The 16413-nt window shown below is 40.4% G+C and overlaps 1 protein-coding gene across 3 annotated transcripts in view; it reads left to right on the top strand.

Moving 5' to 3' along the window:
• Nucleotides 1–213: 213 nt before the first annotated feature.
• The window catches only part of LOC135103617 (uncharacterized), a 67334-nt gene continuing 51134 nt past the window's right edge, over nt 214–16413 (top strand). The window contains exon 1 of one of the 3 annotated variants that reach the window (XM_064010106.1): nt 214–329. The gene's annotated coding sequence lies outside the window, so the exon portion shown is untranslated. The remainder of the gene's footprint in view (nt 330–16413) is intronic. The other 2 variants (XM_064010113.1, XM_064010123.1) reach the window with 2 other exon arrangements.

Below are 16413 nucleotides of genomic sequence, written 5' to 3'. Positions count from 1 at the left end.
TTCTGTTCGTTTTGATATGTAGTGAACCTGAAGTAGTTTGATGTTCACCTATTTACTGTATTGTATTTATTATATCATTTCATTATTAGTATTGTAATATCTTCAATGTAATTATGGGTTAGGTGGAAATGGACTGGTAATTAGCTTGTTTAGATACGTCACGTCCGTGCTGCGCTCTGACGGCGAACAGGCGAACAGCAGAGACAGCTCAGGGTGGAGTGAGGAATCGGCAGTTGGTCCGTGATGTAGCGACCATACACTTGCACCCTTGTTGTACACCTGTGAGCACCTTGCCTCCTCGCCTCGACACCTTAGAGCGCTACAGATTGGTGAGTGTTGCATATTGTATTTCTACGTATTTGATGGATAGATGAGGGAGGTGGAGTTGCAGTCTGTGTATTTGTTGTTGTTGTTGTTATTGCCTCCACTACTAGAGGCAGCAACAAACGTAATTGGCTAAGTAGGGAAGCTTCTATGTACTGTCCTGCTGTTTTGGTCACGGAATGAGGCCGCTTTCGCAACAGGATGGGCACGTTTTGGTTTGAGTGTGGCTGTTTTGGTGAGGGCCGTTTTCTATTGGGCGGTTTTCTCTCGAAGCCAGTCTCTGTCCCTTTAATCCAATCTCTAATCCTTTAACATAGTCCCCCACTCTCTCTCTTTTTAAAAATCCCTTCTCTTAATTTATGCCAATCGCTCTTCATTATGTCCCTTTAATTAATCCAATCTCTTATCCTTTAATGCAATATCTTTTCCTCTAATCCAATTCTTCCATCCCTTCTCTTAATCTCTTCAAAAATCTCTTCCCTTAATCTACATCGAAAGTTAAACATACTCACAACATATTACATTATACAGAAATGCAATCTTTCCTCACTCGCCTGAAAATCTCATCTCACTTCACTCATGTTTCACCGCCACTAGTATTTTTTTTTTTTTTGCATCTCATTTTCTTTTTCCTCCTCTTGCTGTCCTAATACAGTGAGGAAAGTCAGGTCAGGTCAGGTTAGGTTATATTAGGTTAGGTAAGGTGTGCCGAGGGATTAATTTCACTTCACTCAGATCATTGTTTTACTCAATCTTTACGCTTTACAATAATATATATATATATATATATATATATATAATATATATATATATATATATATATATATATATATATATATATATATATATATATATATATATATATATATATATATATATATATATATATATATATATATTTTTTTTTTTTTCAATTCTCAGCTTGTCTCTTAAATTATCTTTACTCAAAGATCTGATATATTTATTATTTCTCTAAACCCATCAGTCTTACTTGTTTACACTTTTCTTCTATTTTTAACTTTATCCTTAGTATTCTTAATTTTTCTTTTGTTTTTTTTGCCTTCTCTCTAAATCTCCTTTACTTGAATTAACCTTTTTTATCTCAATGTACTAAATCTCTATTATTCTTCTTTCACTTTTTAATTTTGTTTCTTCCTCTGTTAATTTTTCTTCAATATTAGCATCCGTCCTTCTCTCTCTTTCCTTTCTGTAAATACCCTTTACCTAAATGCCTCTCTATTTAGTTTCTTTCGTCTTCTCTTTTATTTCGTCCTATGTTTTTCTTCTTTAGCATCCTTCATTCCCTTGTTTTCGTTTTTCAATTTTTTTTTTCTTCTTTATGTATATATCTCTAAATCTTGATTCTTATCTTTTTAAATTCTTATTGTTTTTTATTCTGTTCTTGTCTAATCTCCACGTTTTATTCCTCCTATTTATTTTCTGTCGCCTTTTTGTTTCCTCTCCTCAATTCCTGTTCTGCACTCGTACATCAGGATTTTCCTCCCTCTCTTTCTCTTCCTTTTTCTTTTCCGTTTTTCTTTCTCCCCTTCGTCGTTTTTGTTTGTATTCTTCTCGTGTTTCCTTTCTCTTATCTCTTAGTTTTGTCTCTCTTTCTTTCTCGTTCCTTTCAATTACAAGCGTGAAAATTACTGTGTGAACCTCTCTCTCTCTCTCTCTCCTCTCTCTCTCTCTCTCTCTCTCTCTCTCTCTCTCTCTCTCTCTGATTCTCCATCGATTTATTTCAATTTTTCCTTTTATCTCTTTCTTCTCCTCCAACTCCTCCGGAAAAGCTTCATTTATTTTCTGCCATGATACTGATTTGTATAATAACCTGGGATATGAGATGTCTAGCCGGCTGTTTGTCTGTCTGTCTGTCTGTCTGATACTGTCTTTGTTTTGTTTCGTTTATGTGTTTATTTATTTATTATTTCTCTCTCTCTCTCTCTCTCTCTCTCTCTCTCTCTCTCTCTCTCTCTCTCTCTCTCTCTCTCTCTCTCTCTCTCTCTCTCTCTCTCTCTCTCTCTCTCTCTCTCTCTCTCTCTCTCTCTCTCTCTCTCTCTCTCTCTCTCTCTCTCTCTCTCTCTCTCTCTCTCTCTCTCCTTCTCTGCCTCCCTCCCTCAGCCTCTCCCAACAAGGCTTTTTAATCACGACGCGCCTTGAACATTCCCAGCAAAGTGTAGCAAGGCAGGGAGGAAAAGCCCCAGAGAACGCTGCACGCCTCCAATACACACATTTTTCTTCTTTCCTGAAGCTTAATTAGAGGGTAAAAAAAGGCAAACAAATTGAGACTAGTTCCGCATAACCGCTTTGTCGGGGCACTTGAGAAAAAGGGTCGGTTGCACTTTTGCCCTTCGCACCTTGCAGATGATGTTGCGAAATGGAAGGAGGAGAGAGAGAGAGAGAGAGAGAGAGAGAGAGTGAGTGAGAGAGAGAGAGAGTGAAAAAAATAGTTTGTTCAGGGGGGAAGCTGTGAAAGCGATACCTCACTAACACAACAGAACTCGAGATGAGACGAGAGGAGAGGAAAGGAAAGGTTGGTTGTGCTTGTGTGGGTGCGTGTGTGGGTGGGTGTGGGTGGGTGTCTGAGTGGGTGCCTGGGTGGTTGTGGTGGGTGGATGGCTGGCTGGGTGTGTGTGTGTGTGTGTGCGTGCGTGAGGGTGGGATCATGTGTGTGCGTATGTGTGTGGCCGTGTGTTCTATCTGTTACAATGTGGACACACACACCTACACACACACACACACACACACACACACACACCTTGAAATGGCGTGGGAGTGTTTCAGTTAATTTTTCAAGATTCGCAAAGACTGACAAGCTTCTCGTTTCCCTATCACTTGCACCTCCGAGTCTTAAAGTAAAGGCAGAAAATTCGTATGTAGAGATGAGGCGAGATGACAGCCGTCCTTGGACTGAAGGAGTGTTTGGAAGCATGTGAGGGAGTGACAGGTATTCATAAACTTATCTTGCCCTCTTCACTTGAACTTTCCAACGTAGAAGTAACAACATGCGACTCAGTTTTTTTTTTTTTTTTTCTATTGACAGTATAGATAACCAATGTAGGCAGTATAGATAAGCGGTGTAGGCTGTCAAGGTCCCTCAGAAATATCAAGGAAGCAGTTTAAGGTTGGGATAAACTATGAGGGAGGATGGTCTGTCCTTCAGTTACAGCACAGAACTCTTGTGTACGGGAAGATGGATGTAGTTTAGTTCGTTCGAGCCCTTCAAGGTCACTGACAGACAAGTCCTTTAGAAGCGTGTTAAACATTCAGGAAGGATTTTTCTCCTTTCCTGATTAGAATAAGAGGTTAAAATTGCTTAGAGAGATAGAGTTCAGATCATTAATTTCAGCGGCTTAATTGATTATCTTAACTCTATCTCTCTAAGCAATTTAAAGCTCTTATTCTAATCAGGAAAGGAGAAAAATCCTTCCTGAATGTTTATCTCACTCCTAATAAGGATTTGGCTCTCGGTGAATTGCCTTAAAACAACAAGTAATATTTGGGAAAAGCGTTCACCAAAGATCATTTCTCCTTCCTTCGTGCCTCCCAGAAAAATAAGAGCACAGAAATCCTACGTTAAGGTTTAATTGATTCATTTCAACACGTCAAGTCATATCTCATTAAAAAGCAAGCCGTTTAGAACTGTAATAACATTCAGTAAAGGTCGTCTTTGTCTTTGTACCTTCTAAACTAAAAAAAAACAAAAAAAACATGAAGCTCCTATGCAAAGAGGTGGCATTCAACTCTTTCACTTCAGCAGTTTCCTGTTAAAAAGCAAGTCATTTAGAATCAGGATAACATGCAGCCAAGGTCGCCTCTCATCCAATTGTTCCCTCCAGACTTAAAAGCAACACCGTGAAACTCCAAGGCTGAGAGAAGGAATTTACCTCATTGAGACATTCACTTCACGTCCTTTCCCATTAAAAAGCAAGTCGTTTAGAATTAGGATAACATGCAGCCAAGGTCGCCTCTCATCCACTTGTTCCCTCCAAACTAAAAGCAACAACATGAGACTCCAAGGCAGAGAGAAGGAATCCAGCTCATTCATTTCAGCATTCCACCTCCCTCACCACCAGCGCGTCAGTCGCTAAGAGCCGGGATACACTTTCAGTAAAGGTCACGACGCGTAGCACAAACTGGATTCAGAAAACAAACTCGATCGTCACCTCCTCGAGACAGATATCCGCTCAGTGGCTCGTGTGGCATCCAGGTGTTGGGTCCCATTCAGTGCCTTGATTGAGAGACAAGCCACCCCACTCTGAACCTCGCCAGTTCTCTCTCGTTTATATTTCCTTCAGTAATTCTATCTAAATCTCTAACTCTTAAAAGCTAAAATTAACAAAGTAAGCATATAAATTACAACATGTGCATTCAGAGCTTTCATTCAAGATGCCACCCACTCACTCTCGACCTCACTAACTCTAACGTTTTGTGTTTGCGCGTGTGTAGCTTTGCAGAAACTTAAGAGACATGCTTTCTTAGCATACCATTGAATATTCAGCTTCCATGGAATGTTTTAAACGCTTATTATTACAATTGGTGTTCCAAAGTGGTGGGAGAGGAAGGGAAATCTCCACAAAACAAACATGATATACTTTGTTTCGCTTCCCTCTTTTCTTGCCTTATATAATTTCCAGAAGTCTTGGCAAGTCTACTCGTTTACTCATGTGTGGAAAATTAAAGTAGGTAGCAATTACGTGATCAGAATGATGTCCGTTCGCTGCTAAATTATTCTCTCTATGAGTTTTTATACTTTTTTTTTTTTGTACTGTAATCTCTTAAATAGTTGTGCAGCCTTAGAAACGAAAACCAATTTTAAAATAAAAGGAAAGTAAATAAGCTTAGAGTAAAAAAAAAAGTTTAAAGTAAAAAAAGTTTATTATCAAAAATTTTTTTCTGATTAAAAGAATTAGGTAAAAAAATAAAAACAAAACTATATAAAAAAAGAGAGAAACAAAATTGTCAAACAAACCAAAAACTTAAATGATTGTCTTTATCATCTTTGTTAACTTTTGTAATTAGCAAGATATTTTTGCCATATAGAAAAGTGCATAAAGTAATGTGTGTGTTTTTTTATGAAGCATTAATATTCTTCCCCCTCCTCATGTGTACCTGCCATGCTTAATTAACTTTGGAGGAAGTGAGGGAGAAAGAGGAGGGAGAGAGAGAGAGAGAGAGAGAGAGAGAGGGGGGGGGGGGGGGAGGGAGGGAAGGAGGGAAGAAGACAAAACACGGAAGAAAGCAGAGAAAAATATCAGTTTACTGTCAGTAGATTTTTTTTTTTATTTTTTGTTTTGTCGCGTGTGTGTTTTAGGGGGAGGGGTGTCTGTCAGTCTGTCTGTTTGTCTATCTGTCTGTTGACTTTTTTCACTCGATCAAGATGAAGTAAAAAAAAAAAAAAGAAAAAAGACAGCATTCCACGGATGGAGCAAACGGAAGTAGAGGAGATAAGAAGGGATAAGAACAGAATACTTTGAAAATAAGGAAAGAAGACAGGAAGGAGAATGGAAACGGATAAATCACAAGAGAGAGAGAGAGAGAGAGAGAGAGAGAGAGAGAGAGAGAGAGGAGAGAGAGAGAGAGAGAGAGAGAGAGAGAGAGAGAGAGAGAGAGAGAATGTGGCAGATAAGACGTAAGGAAATGGTTGGATGATTATTAATATCGAGAGAGAGAGAGAGAGAGAGAGAGAGAGAGAGAGAGAGAGAGAGAGAGAGAGAGAGAGAGAGAGAGAGAGAGAGAGAGAGAGAGAGAGAGATTTCCCTTGTAGATGCTGCTTGAGATTTTATTTAGGACTTATTGAGAGAAGAGGAGGAGGAGGAGGAGGACGAGGAGGAGGAGGAGGAGGAGGAGGAGGAGGAGGAGGAGGAGGAGGAGGAGGATGACGAAGAAAGTGGAGGAAGAAAAAGTGAGAGGATAAGAAGAGAAGGGAAACATGGATACAAGAATGGAGAAAAAAAGAGGAAGAGATTGACGAAGAGGAGAAAAAGAGGAAGAAAAAAGGAGAAAGATGAAAACTAAAACAAGGAAGAGAGAAAAAAAGGAGGAAGAAAACGACAAAATGTAAATACGTAGGAAGGAGAAAGGAAAGGAAGAGAGTAAAGTAAGAATGGAGGAGAAAGGAGGAGAAAAAGAGAAAGATAAGGAAAAGAAGTAAAGAGAAAGAAAAAAAGAACAGTAAAGGGGAAGAAGAAGAGAAGGAGGAGGAAAGGGAGGAGGAAAAGGGAAAAAAGGCAATAAAAGTGTAGAAAGAAATGCAAACTTGAGAAAATATGACAAAACTGCAAGAACGAATAAGGAAGTATAGGAAAAAGAGAAGAAAGGCGTGAAGAAAAAGAAGGAAGAGGCAAAAAGGGAGAGAAAGTTTATGAGAAGCAATCTTTTCAAAATAAGACCAAACCGCGAAAAGGAATAAGGAAGTAGAGGAAAGAGAGATAAAGAAGAAGAGATACGTGAAGGAAAGGGAAGAGGAAGAGGAGAATTAGGGTAACAAGAAAGTGGAGGAGAAAGAAGAAGAAAGACAGGAATGAAAGAGAGGAAGAAGAGGAAAATGGGAGAATAAGTAGAGGAGAAAGAGAGAGAGAAAGGCGTGAAGGAAAGGGTGAAGGAGAGGAGGGAGAGGCGAGGGTAGATGCAGGATCATTAGGGTGGCTAGGAGCAGGTGAGGGGACACTGGTTTGGACTCGAGGGGACAGGCAGGTGTCCTATGAAGAGCAGTTAGCGCCAGGACATGTCACCTCTCATCCTTCTCTTCTGCCTCCTCCTCTTCTTCCTCTTCCTCCTCCTCCTCCTTCGTCTCTTCACTCTCGTCACTAACCTTCTCATCTTTCATCTCCTTTTCGACCTTGTCCTCCTCTTCCTCCTCCTCTTCCTCCTCCTTCTCTTCCTCCTCCTCCTCCTCCTCCTCCTCCTCCTCCTCCTCCTTCTCTTCTTCCTCGTCATCGTCCTTCTCCTTTTGATGTTTTTTTTTTTTCCTCTTTCATCCCTCCTTCCTTTCCTTCTTTTCTTCCTTCTTCTACTTTACAATCTCCCCTCTCATTTCTTTTTTCTTACGTTTCACTTGCGTCATATCCTTATGTTTCTCCTCTTTACTAATCCTTCTCTTTTTCTCCCTTTCTCTCCTCTTTCCTTCTCCCTTTCGTCTCCTTTTTTCCACTTTCGTACCCTTCCCTACCCTTCTCCTCTTTCCTCCTCCTCGCTTTATTCCTTCCATCTTTCCTTCTTTCCCTCCCTCCTTCCTTCCTTCCTTCCTTCCTTCCTTTCTTTCTTTCTTTCTTCCTTCCTTCCTTCCTTCCTTCCTTCCCCTCAGCCATGAAACTGAAGCTGCCCGTGTTGCATTGCTTTGGGCGGTTTATGGGTGAGAAATTTAATTAGGAGCCACTGAAGTCTTGTGTGTGTGTGTGTGTGTGTGTGTGTGTGTGTGTGTGTGTGTGTGTGTGTGTGTGTGTGTGTGTGTAAAAACGTTATGTCACTGTCAGTTCTCTCTCTCTCTCTCTCTCTCTCTCTCTCTCTCTCTCTCTCTCTCTCTCTCTCTCTCTCTCTCTCTCTCTCTCTCTCTCTCTCTCTCTCTCTCTCTCTCTCTCTCTCTCTCTCTCTCTCTCTCTCTCTTTTTTATATTTTCTCAGTCGCTTATTTCTGTTTTTTTTTTTTCAGTGAGTGTGCGTTCGTATGTCAGTTCTTTCACTCTGCCTTTATTGCGTTCTCCTTTTCTTTATTTGTGTGTTTCTTCCTTCCTTTCTTTCTTTCTTTCTTATTGTTTTCTTGTCTGTTTCCATATATGTCTACGTAGCTGTTTGTGTTTTCTTTATTTACTGCCTGTGTTTCAGTCTTCTTTTTTCTCTTTCCTTTTTTTTTTTTCCTTCTCTCTCAGTGATGCTTTCTTTCATTCATACCTTCATTCTTTAACTTTTTTCTTTCTTTCATTTTCTTCTTTTTCTTCTCTCCTCCTCCTCCTCCTCCTCCTCCTCCTCCTCCTCCTCCTCGTCCACCTCCTCTTCCCCCTCCTCCTCCTTCAACTTTTCACTTTGTTTCCCCTTCCCTCTCTTCTCTGGTATTACGAGTTGGTTTACCCAGGTACTCCTCTCCATCACATCCTCTCCTGTTACCCCAAATCTTTCCTCCTGTCCATCCTGCTCTTTGGAAAGGCGAGATTCTTAACAAGGACAGCAAACAAACTCTTTCCTTATTATTCTCCGACTCATTAGGATTTTTCTCTCCCTCTCATTAGCGTCATGGAAACAATGTAAGGCCACGTGGAGATGTGATGCTATGTGCCTTTCTTGATGACACTGATGTTCTGATAGGTGTTGTTTGTGGGGTGAAAGGGTGATGTTGATATGTATTTTTTTTTTTTTGGAGTATTTGAAACATTTATTCGTTGTCTAAGTTTTCTACTAGTGTTTTCTAATTCTAACTTGGTATAGTGTTTTTTTTTTCATTTTTATTTTCTGTGTGTTTTATTTATCTGTTTATTTTATTATTTTTTTCCAGTGCATTTTATTTTATTTTATTTTTTAACTTAGTACAATGTTTTTTAATTTTATTTTTGTATATTTTGTTTATCAATTTTTTTATTTCATTGTATTTTAATATTATTATTTATTTATTTATTTATTCATTCATTTTTTTAGGCTGAACGTTTTTTTAAGCTTGTACTTTCTGGCACAGCGTGAGTGATGACTTCCACGCAGACACAGGGACTGGTGGTGGCAAGAGTTCTGAATGCAGTAATCTTTCCTCAACTGATAACACAATGATATACCAAACGATTTAATTGACTAGAGATATAACCACATGTACCAAGAGGCTTTAACTGATCTCTCAAGCATTTTAACTTAAGAATGCTAACAGTACTATGATACGTATTAGACGATTTGACTGACCAGAAATAAGATGTCTAAATTATTCTGTCACTCATTTTAGATTAAGAATGTGTCACTCCTTCGGCTGCTAATAAAACCGTAATACTTAATGTTTCACCTATGTGACCCTGAGCGATTTTACTTATCAAAAATATAACTGCAGATGTCAAGATGTTTTCACTATTCGATTACTCACTTAAACTTTAGAATGCACCCCTCCTTTCGACTGCTAATAAAACTATGTGCTTATTTCTTCATTTAAATACCGCTAGACGATTTCAATGAGCAAAAATATAATTGCAGGCACTAAAAGATTTGAATTAGTCGTTCATTCCTTTTTAGGTGTCACTCTCAGATTTCCATCAGACCATTTTATTAGTCCCAGAAACCGGCAGCTTTTTTTTACATTCTTACTTAAAATACGATTAAGTTACTCCTTATGTTCTATGGGTACTCTCTTACAACCAGTGCGTTATGCATTTTGTTTAGTACCTTCTAGTTTCGCACGATTTTAAATTACAAGAGACTAATAATTATAATTTCTAAGAGGCCACCTGCGTTCTAAGTGTTAAGTTTGAGAAGCCATGGCAGTCAAGGAGTTATATAAGATCCTGGAGGACACTTGCTCGAAGGAGAGGGACTGATAATGAGATGGAGAGGTGGATCTGAAGCGTAGTGGCGAGGAATGGATGCAACTGAAAATACAACGAACAGGAATGACTGGGTGAGGCTCGTGCATGTTCGGAACGGTGACGGGAGGAGGCGACAGAGAGGGATTAGTGGTAGTGTTGTGCCGTGTTCTTATGGGAAAGAGTTGAAGGGAGGCTAAGTAGGTCACGTCAGGTTAAGAGAGGTCACGTGAGGTATGGTGCAAGTTTGCCTGTTACTAAGACAAATGAAGGAGGGAGGTGATGGGAAAATTATGTGATGAAGAAAGTTTTGAGTGGTGAGAGGATGAAAATTAAATAAGAGTAAGAAAATAAGGAAAGGAGAAAAGAAAGGAAGGGAAGTGGAAGTGAAAAGTCTCTGGGGAAGGAAGTTCTGTTCTTTTCTTGGTAACTTGTTGGGATGATTTGCATAACATTAGCAATATTTCTTTAAGTAACTCGCTGAAAATTGAAGATTCCTGCCGACTCTGTGTTGATGAGATACAGACGGTATTCCTGAAGGTGGTGCAGAAGGTGGCGCAGAGGGTGGCGCATGCGAGTGACAGTCCACACCAACAACCCACACTCCCTCCGGTAACTCGTGCACAGGCGTCAGAATTTTGAACAGTTTACAGAATGAGACAAGTTTAGTTATATGTAAAGAGCAAAGTTAGGAATGTCTGAAGCAGTTTGGTGATAAAAGCGGCGAGTGTTTCCCTGTGGCGTCCTGGTGGGAAACGTGATGCAGATTTCAGTCTGCAGGAAAAGGTGACCAATGTTTTTTAAGCATCTTGCAATGAAAGGTTACCGTTTTTAAACAGCTACCAGCGAATGAAAAGTGATACATAATTTATTTATTTATTTTTTTTTTAAGTAAGAGTCATAATTGTTTTTGATAATTTGCATAAAAAACGGTTGAACTACTGTTTTTCTTTTTTTCTATTAATTTTCAGGTCGAAGTAACGACTAAATTAGTTTGGGAGGAGTCAAAATGTTGAAAATATTTTGTTCTGAGAAGTAACAAACATTTCTAAAAGTCTGTAAGGAAGAAACGAAGAATGTTCGGTTTCCAAGAAAACTGACGATCTTTTAACAGTTTGCAGGGAAGAATGTCAAGGGAAAAAAGCCAGTATTTAAAAAGTCTACAACAAAAACAACAAATTTTCTAGAGCTTACAAAGAAGAAAACAATTTTTTTCGACCACATCGCTGGAAAAAAGTAGCTGCTGTATTTTTAAGTCCAGTGTAAAACTCGCGAAAGGTTAAAAGATTCGCGGAGAAGAAAAAGTACCAACGAACCTTTCTGACACTTGGCGCGGAAAACGAGGATCTTAAGCGGAGTAATTTTTGCGAGCGAGGTCTTGAAATTCGTTCATGAGTTCTTAGTAAAAACATTAGTGCAGGGAAGTCACGGCTGCGGGCGTTGCGCGGCGTCAGCTGGGGGAATAATTACAAGTATAAGGAAGAAAGGAGAAAGGAAGGAAGGTAAGATGCGGCGCCACCAGAGAGATTTAAGTAAGAAAGGAAGGAAGGAAGGAAGGAAGGTAGACAGGCAGGCAGGACACGGCGCCATCCTAGAGATTTAGGCAGGGAAGGAAGGAAGAAGGAAAGGAAGACAGGACTCCCCCCTGCAAAAGAATTAGATGAAGAAGGGAGAAAGGAAGGAAAGAAGGAAGGAACGCAGGCAGGCAGGACCCGGCGCCATGCAAGAGACAAGGAAGGAAGAAAGGAAAGAAAGACACGGTGCCATCCAGTAGTTAGATAAGGAAGGAAGGAATGTGAAAGAATGAAGGAAGGCAGGCAAAACGAACGCTGCTTCATTCGAGAAAGGGAGGGAAGGAAACAATAAGGAAATAGGGAAGGAAGGAAGGAAGGAAGGAAGGAAGGAAGGTAGGACGCTACAACATTCGAAATAAAGAGGCGAGAACGCGGCGCCAAGTGAAAAGGAACACAGGAAGGGCGAGACGAAAATATAAGGAAAGAAAGAGAGGAGGGAAAAAAACGCAGCTTACTGATACTGCTGACGAAGGCAATAGCAGCGTCATCTCCCGTCCGTGCAAGGAGCCTGAGAATGCAAAGAGCAGGAGATAAATGGGAGGAGAGACGCAGAAAGCATAAAGATGATGGCGAGAATGGCGGGGCTGTCAGGAACGATGGCCATTAAGGTAAAGAAGGAAAGATGATGGATTTGAATGGTTATGAGAAGGAGGAGGAGGAGAAGGAGGGAAGGCAGGGAGAGAAGGAGTACTGAGAATGGTGAGGATATAAAGGTTTGTGTGGGTGACAGGAAGGAGGCAAATGATGGAAAGGAAAGATGAAAGGAAGATGGGGGAATGGAGAGAGAGAGAGAGAGAGAGAGAGAGAGAGAGAGAGAGAGAGAGAGAGAGAGAGAGAGAGAGAGAGAGAGAGAGAGAGAGAGAGAGAGAGAGAGAGAGTGATTGATTGATTGATTGATTGATTGATTTTACACATGAGAATCAGTACCCACAAGTTTCATCACAGAGAGCAGGCACATAAATTTACCAGTGACTTTTTCAGTGAGTCAACCTTCTACACATCGGCCACGTAATAACACATGACGCCATTAAGAAGGCCATGAAGTAAAGATAAAAGTATATCAAGAAACTTCTCGTAATTTTTGGATATTCTTATTTTCAACAGTTCTCCTTTAGGACTGGCATGACATCTTCAGTGGGCCTTTCTTCGTCCTTTTTGTTGCCCTTGCCCAGAACCACTCTTACATAAGAAGAAAAAAAATGCTGGTCAGTTTCTCAATAAAAAAATAAATAAATAAATAAATAAATAAAAAAATAAATAAACTGGCTTTTCTCTTGGATCTTCTACCTTTTTTTTTATTATCTTGGAACGGCATGACAAGCGGCCTTTTATTATTTGTTTCCCTTTTTTTCTTTCCCCTTGGTTTCTCTCTCTCTCTAATACATTAAAACAAAGTAACTCAGTCGGTCAGTCTGTTAACTTTCTAACTCCTTTCCTGCATATTAACACGACATCACTCATATAACTCTTAATTAAAAAAGAAAAAAATAATACAGGATAAAATGTAACGATGGTATGACGCGTAAAAGCTTTCAGAGTATTAAGTTGTGAATTTTTAAAGAGCATAACAATAAAGGATACAATACAACACTCGGGTAACCAGTAAAAGCCTTCAGAACTTCAGTGTTAAGCTGTGGAAAAAATAAATACAACATATAATGCATTACATTAATCCAACTCGAAGAACATTGAGCTAACCATAATAACAAAAGTAAACCATTCTTTTTAACAGTAAAGAAAGACTGTTAAGATCCTAGAAGTCTATGAAAAAAGTACATACAAAAATAAATGGTATGAATTTTAGTGTATTATCAACATTAATTCATTTTTTTAAGTACATTTTGCTACCAATTTCGACTCCTAATCTAACTAACAGTCAAGTCAATATTAAACCACCATTCTCTGGAAATAAAAGCACGTAAATCCAACAAAAACCTATAAAAAATATAAAAAAAAAACATGCAAAAAAACTTATTTAAACTCCACTATGATATCCGGATTATTATTTTTTTTTTCAATCCACATTTTCTTTTTTTTTTTTTTCGTCTTATAATAACCAGGTCAGTAATCTTCTCGGTTCATTACAGATCTTGCAACATCTAGCCAAGCCATGTCTATGCCAATTTATTCTTGCCGATATCGACCTTGCAATCTGATTCTGCTCCACGTGCCCTGATGCCTTCCAGCCCCGAGCCCTCTGGTGACGTCTGTGTTGTGATACTGATGGTCTTGAAAATGGTAGAAATGTTGGTAGCAGAAGCAATGGTTTTAGTGTACTTGTGGTTATAGTGGTGAATGGCTTGGAAATGGTAGAAGTGTTGCCAATAATGGTTTATAGTAGTAGTGGTTATGCTAGTAGTAGTAGTAGTAGTAGTAGTAGTAGTAGTAGTAGTAGCAGCAGGAGTAGTTTTGATAGTGGTAATGAGAGTGATAATGCTTTTAAAATTAATAGAAATGTTGGGAGTAATGGTAATAATAATTAATAGTGATAATAATGGTGGTGATGCTTAAGTGGTAGACGTGTTAGTAGTAGTAACAGTGGATATAAAAATGGTAGTAATAGTAGTAGTAGTAGTAGCAAAATAGTAGTAGTAGTGGCAGTAGTAGTAGTAGTAGTAGTAGTAGTAGTAGTAGTAGTAGTAGTAGTAACAAATGCAGCAGTAATAGTAGTTGTAGAAAGTGTAGTACTGTGGTAGTAGTGATGACGGTGATTGTAGTAGTAATAGAAATACTAGTGATGGTGGTAGTGGCTGTAGTAGTAATTGCAGTATTAGTAGTGGTGGTGGTGGTGGTGGTGGTGCCCTTGGCGGCAGCGGCGTGTCCCAGACAGTCACTCCGTCGCATGTCGTCGCGAAATCAATCTAGCAGGAAGCTGAATAGGACAGGAGGGAATTCCATGCCTCCTCCTCCTCCTCCTCCTCCTCCTCCTCCTCCTCCTCCTCCTGTCACACTGAGGCTCTTCCCCCATTCCTTCTCCTCCCCATCCTCCCTCCTCCCTTATTTAACCGCTTATTTCCGTCTCTCGTAATGCTTTATTTCATTGTTCCTTTCCTTCTTTCTCTTCTTCCGGCTTTTCTCTTCCCCCTTCCGTCTTTCCCCATCTTTCTTCCCGTCTTCTGTCTTTTCTTCCATTTTTCGTCTTCCTCTCTTCCCTTCCATTTCTCTTCTGCCTTCCCTCCCCTCCTTTCCCTCTTCTATCTATTCCTTTGTCTTTTTCTTCTTCCCTTTCTTCAATTTTCTCTTTCTCCTTCCTCCTCCTCCCACTTTTCTATCTGTTACTCCTCCTTCCGTCTTCCCCCTCTCCTTCCCTTCAGTTCTATGCTTTCCGCTCTTCCCTTCTCCCCTCCCTGTTTCTCTTCCTCCTCCTCCTCGTGGCGTGTGTAGCGGTCAGGTGTCTATTAATTAAGCGGCAGAAATATATTTGCTTAACAACAACGCCGACACGACCTTGGCGGGGTGGCGGCGGCGGCAGTCCCCTGAGTCTCCATTCCTGACGCAGCAATTCCCCTCTTCTCTTCAAAGCTGAGAGAGAAAGAAAGCGAGGGTGGGGAGGGTTTGACCGTGGAAGGAAAACAAAGGAGGAATAAATGAAGGGAAATAGTGTGTTTAAGAAGTATAATTTCCTCAGGAGATGGATTTGAGTAGAGAAAAATGGGTAGGAGAAAGGAAGGGAGGAAAATTTGGCAAGGTAGGAAGGAAGAAGGGATAGAATGACAAGAAAGTGTAGCTGTAGGGAGGTAAGAGAGAGAGAGAGAGAGAGAGAGAGAGAGAGAGAGAGAGAGAGAGAGAGAGAGAGAGAGAGAGAGAGAGAGAGAGAGAGAGAGAGGGAGAGGGAGAGGGAGAGAGAGAGAGAGTCTTGGCCATCATAGTGGAGGTCATTGAACCATATCTTGGATCATGACTCACAGAGAGAGAGAGAGAGAGAGAGAGAGAGAGAGAGAGAGAGAGAGAGAGAGAGAGAGAGAGAGAGAGAGAGAGAGAGAGAGAGAGAGAGAGAGAGAGAGAGAGCAACTTAACTCTGTGACTAAAATTATGTAACAGCACAACTTTGTTCCTTCACTGTCGAGTTACCGGACGAAATATTACACACACACACACACACACACACACACACACACACACACACACACACACACACACACACACACACACACACACACACACACACACACACACACACACACACACAGCTACACAGAGCCTTTCCACGTGGTTCTCGATTATTATTGTCGCTCCGGTGCTGACAAAGTGACTGCTACTACTTGCTTTGCTATCATGGTTTATTGTTTCATCCTGCTCTCCTATCTCTCTGTCAGTCACTTCCTTTGATACGTGAAGGTTTGCCGAGTGTTTTTTCTCTCTCTCTCTCTCTCTCTGTGTGTGTGTGTGTGTGTGTGTGTGTGTGTGTGTGTGTGTGTATGTGTGGACCCTATTCCAAACACTTCTACATCACACCGCACTACATTCAACTTCACTGTATTCAAAAGGCTCTAGTTGAAGTGACACGCGTTTTTCAGGGTGCTTTTGTGGTTCTAGTGACAGATTAACGAGAGCTCTACATTACTAACAGGAGAAACGCTCTTTAGAACCAGACTAATCATCTCTGTGGCCTTTGAAAGTATTGGAGACGAGAAAGCAAAAACGTTTCTATGTGAGGCAGGTCCTGAAATAAGGCTGATTACTTGTTTTACTATTGTGTTCTGTTATTTACAAGTAGTCCTGCTCTCCTGCCTTCCTCTGAGTCACTGTGCTGATACGGGAAGGCTTGCCAAGTATTGTCTGTGTGTGTGTTAACGGTTCACCCGATCTACAGCACCACACAATATGTACCAGATTACAAACGTGAGGCCTTCACCAGACTACGTCTCATGTCACACAGTCTCCGAATTGAAGTGGGGCGGTGGAGTCGAACCCCGCGTGACCAGCGTGTGTGTCCCTGTGATGGCACACATATACAAACAGAGGAACATGCATTGTTACACTGTCCACTCAGTGCACAACACAGGAATGACCACCCACACATCACAT

The sequence above is a fragment of the Scylla paramamosain genome, chromosome 1 (assembly GCF_035594125.1).
Source record: "Scylla paramamosain isolate STU-SP2022 chromosome 1, ASM3559412v1, whole genome shotgun sequence".
NCBI classification, from domain to species: Eukaryota; Metazoa; Arthropoda; class Malacostraca; order Decapoda; family Portunidae; genus Scylla; species Scylla paramamosain.
Note: the sequence above shows the minus strand (reverse complement) of the source record. Positions and strands in the feature narration are given on the sequence as shown.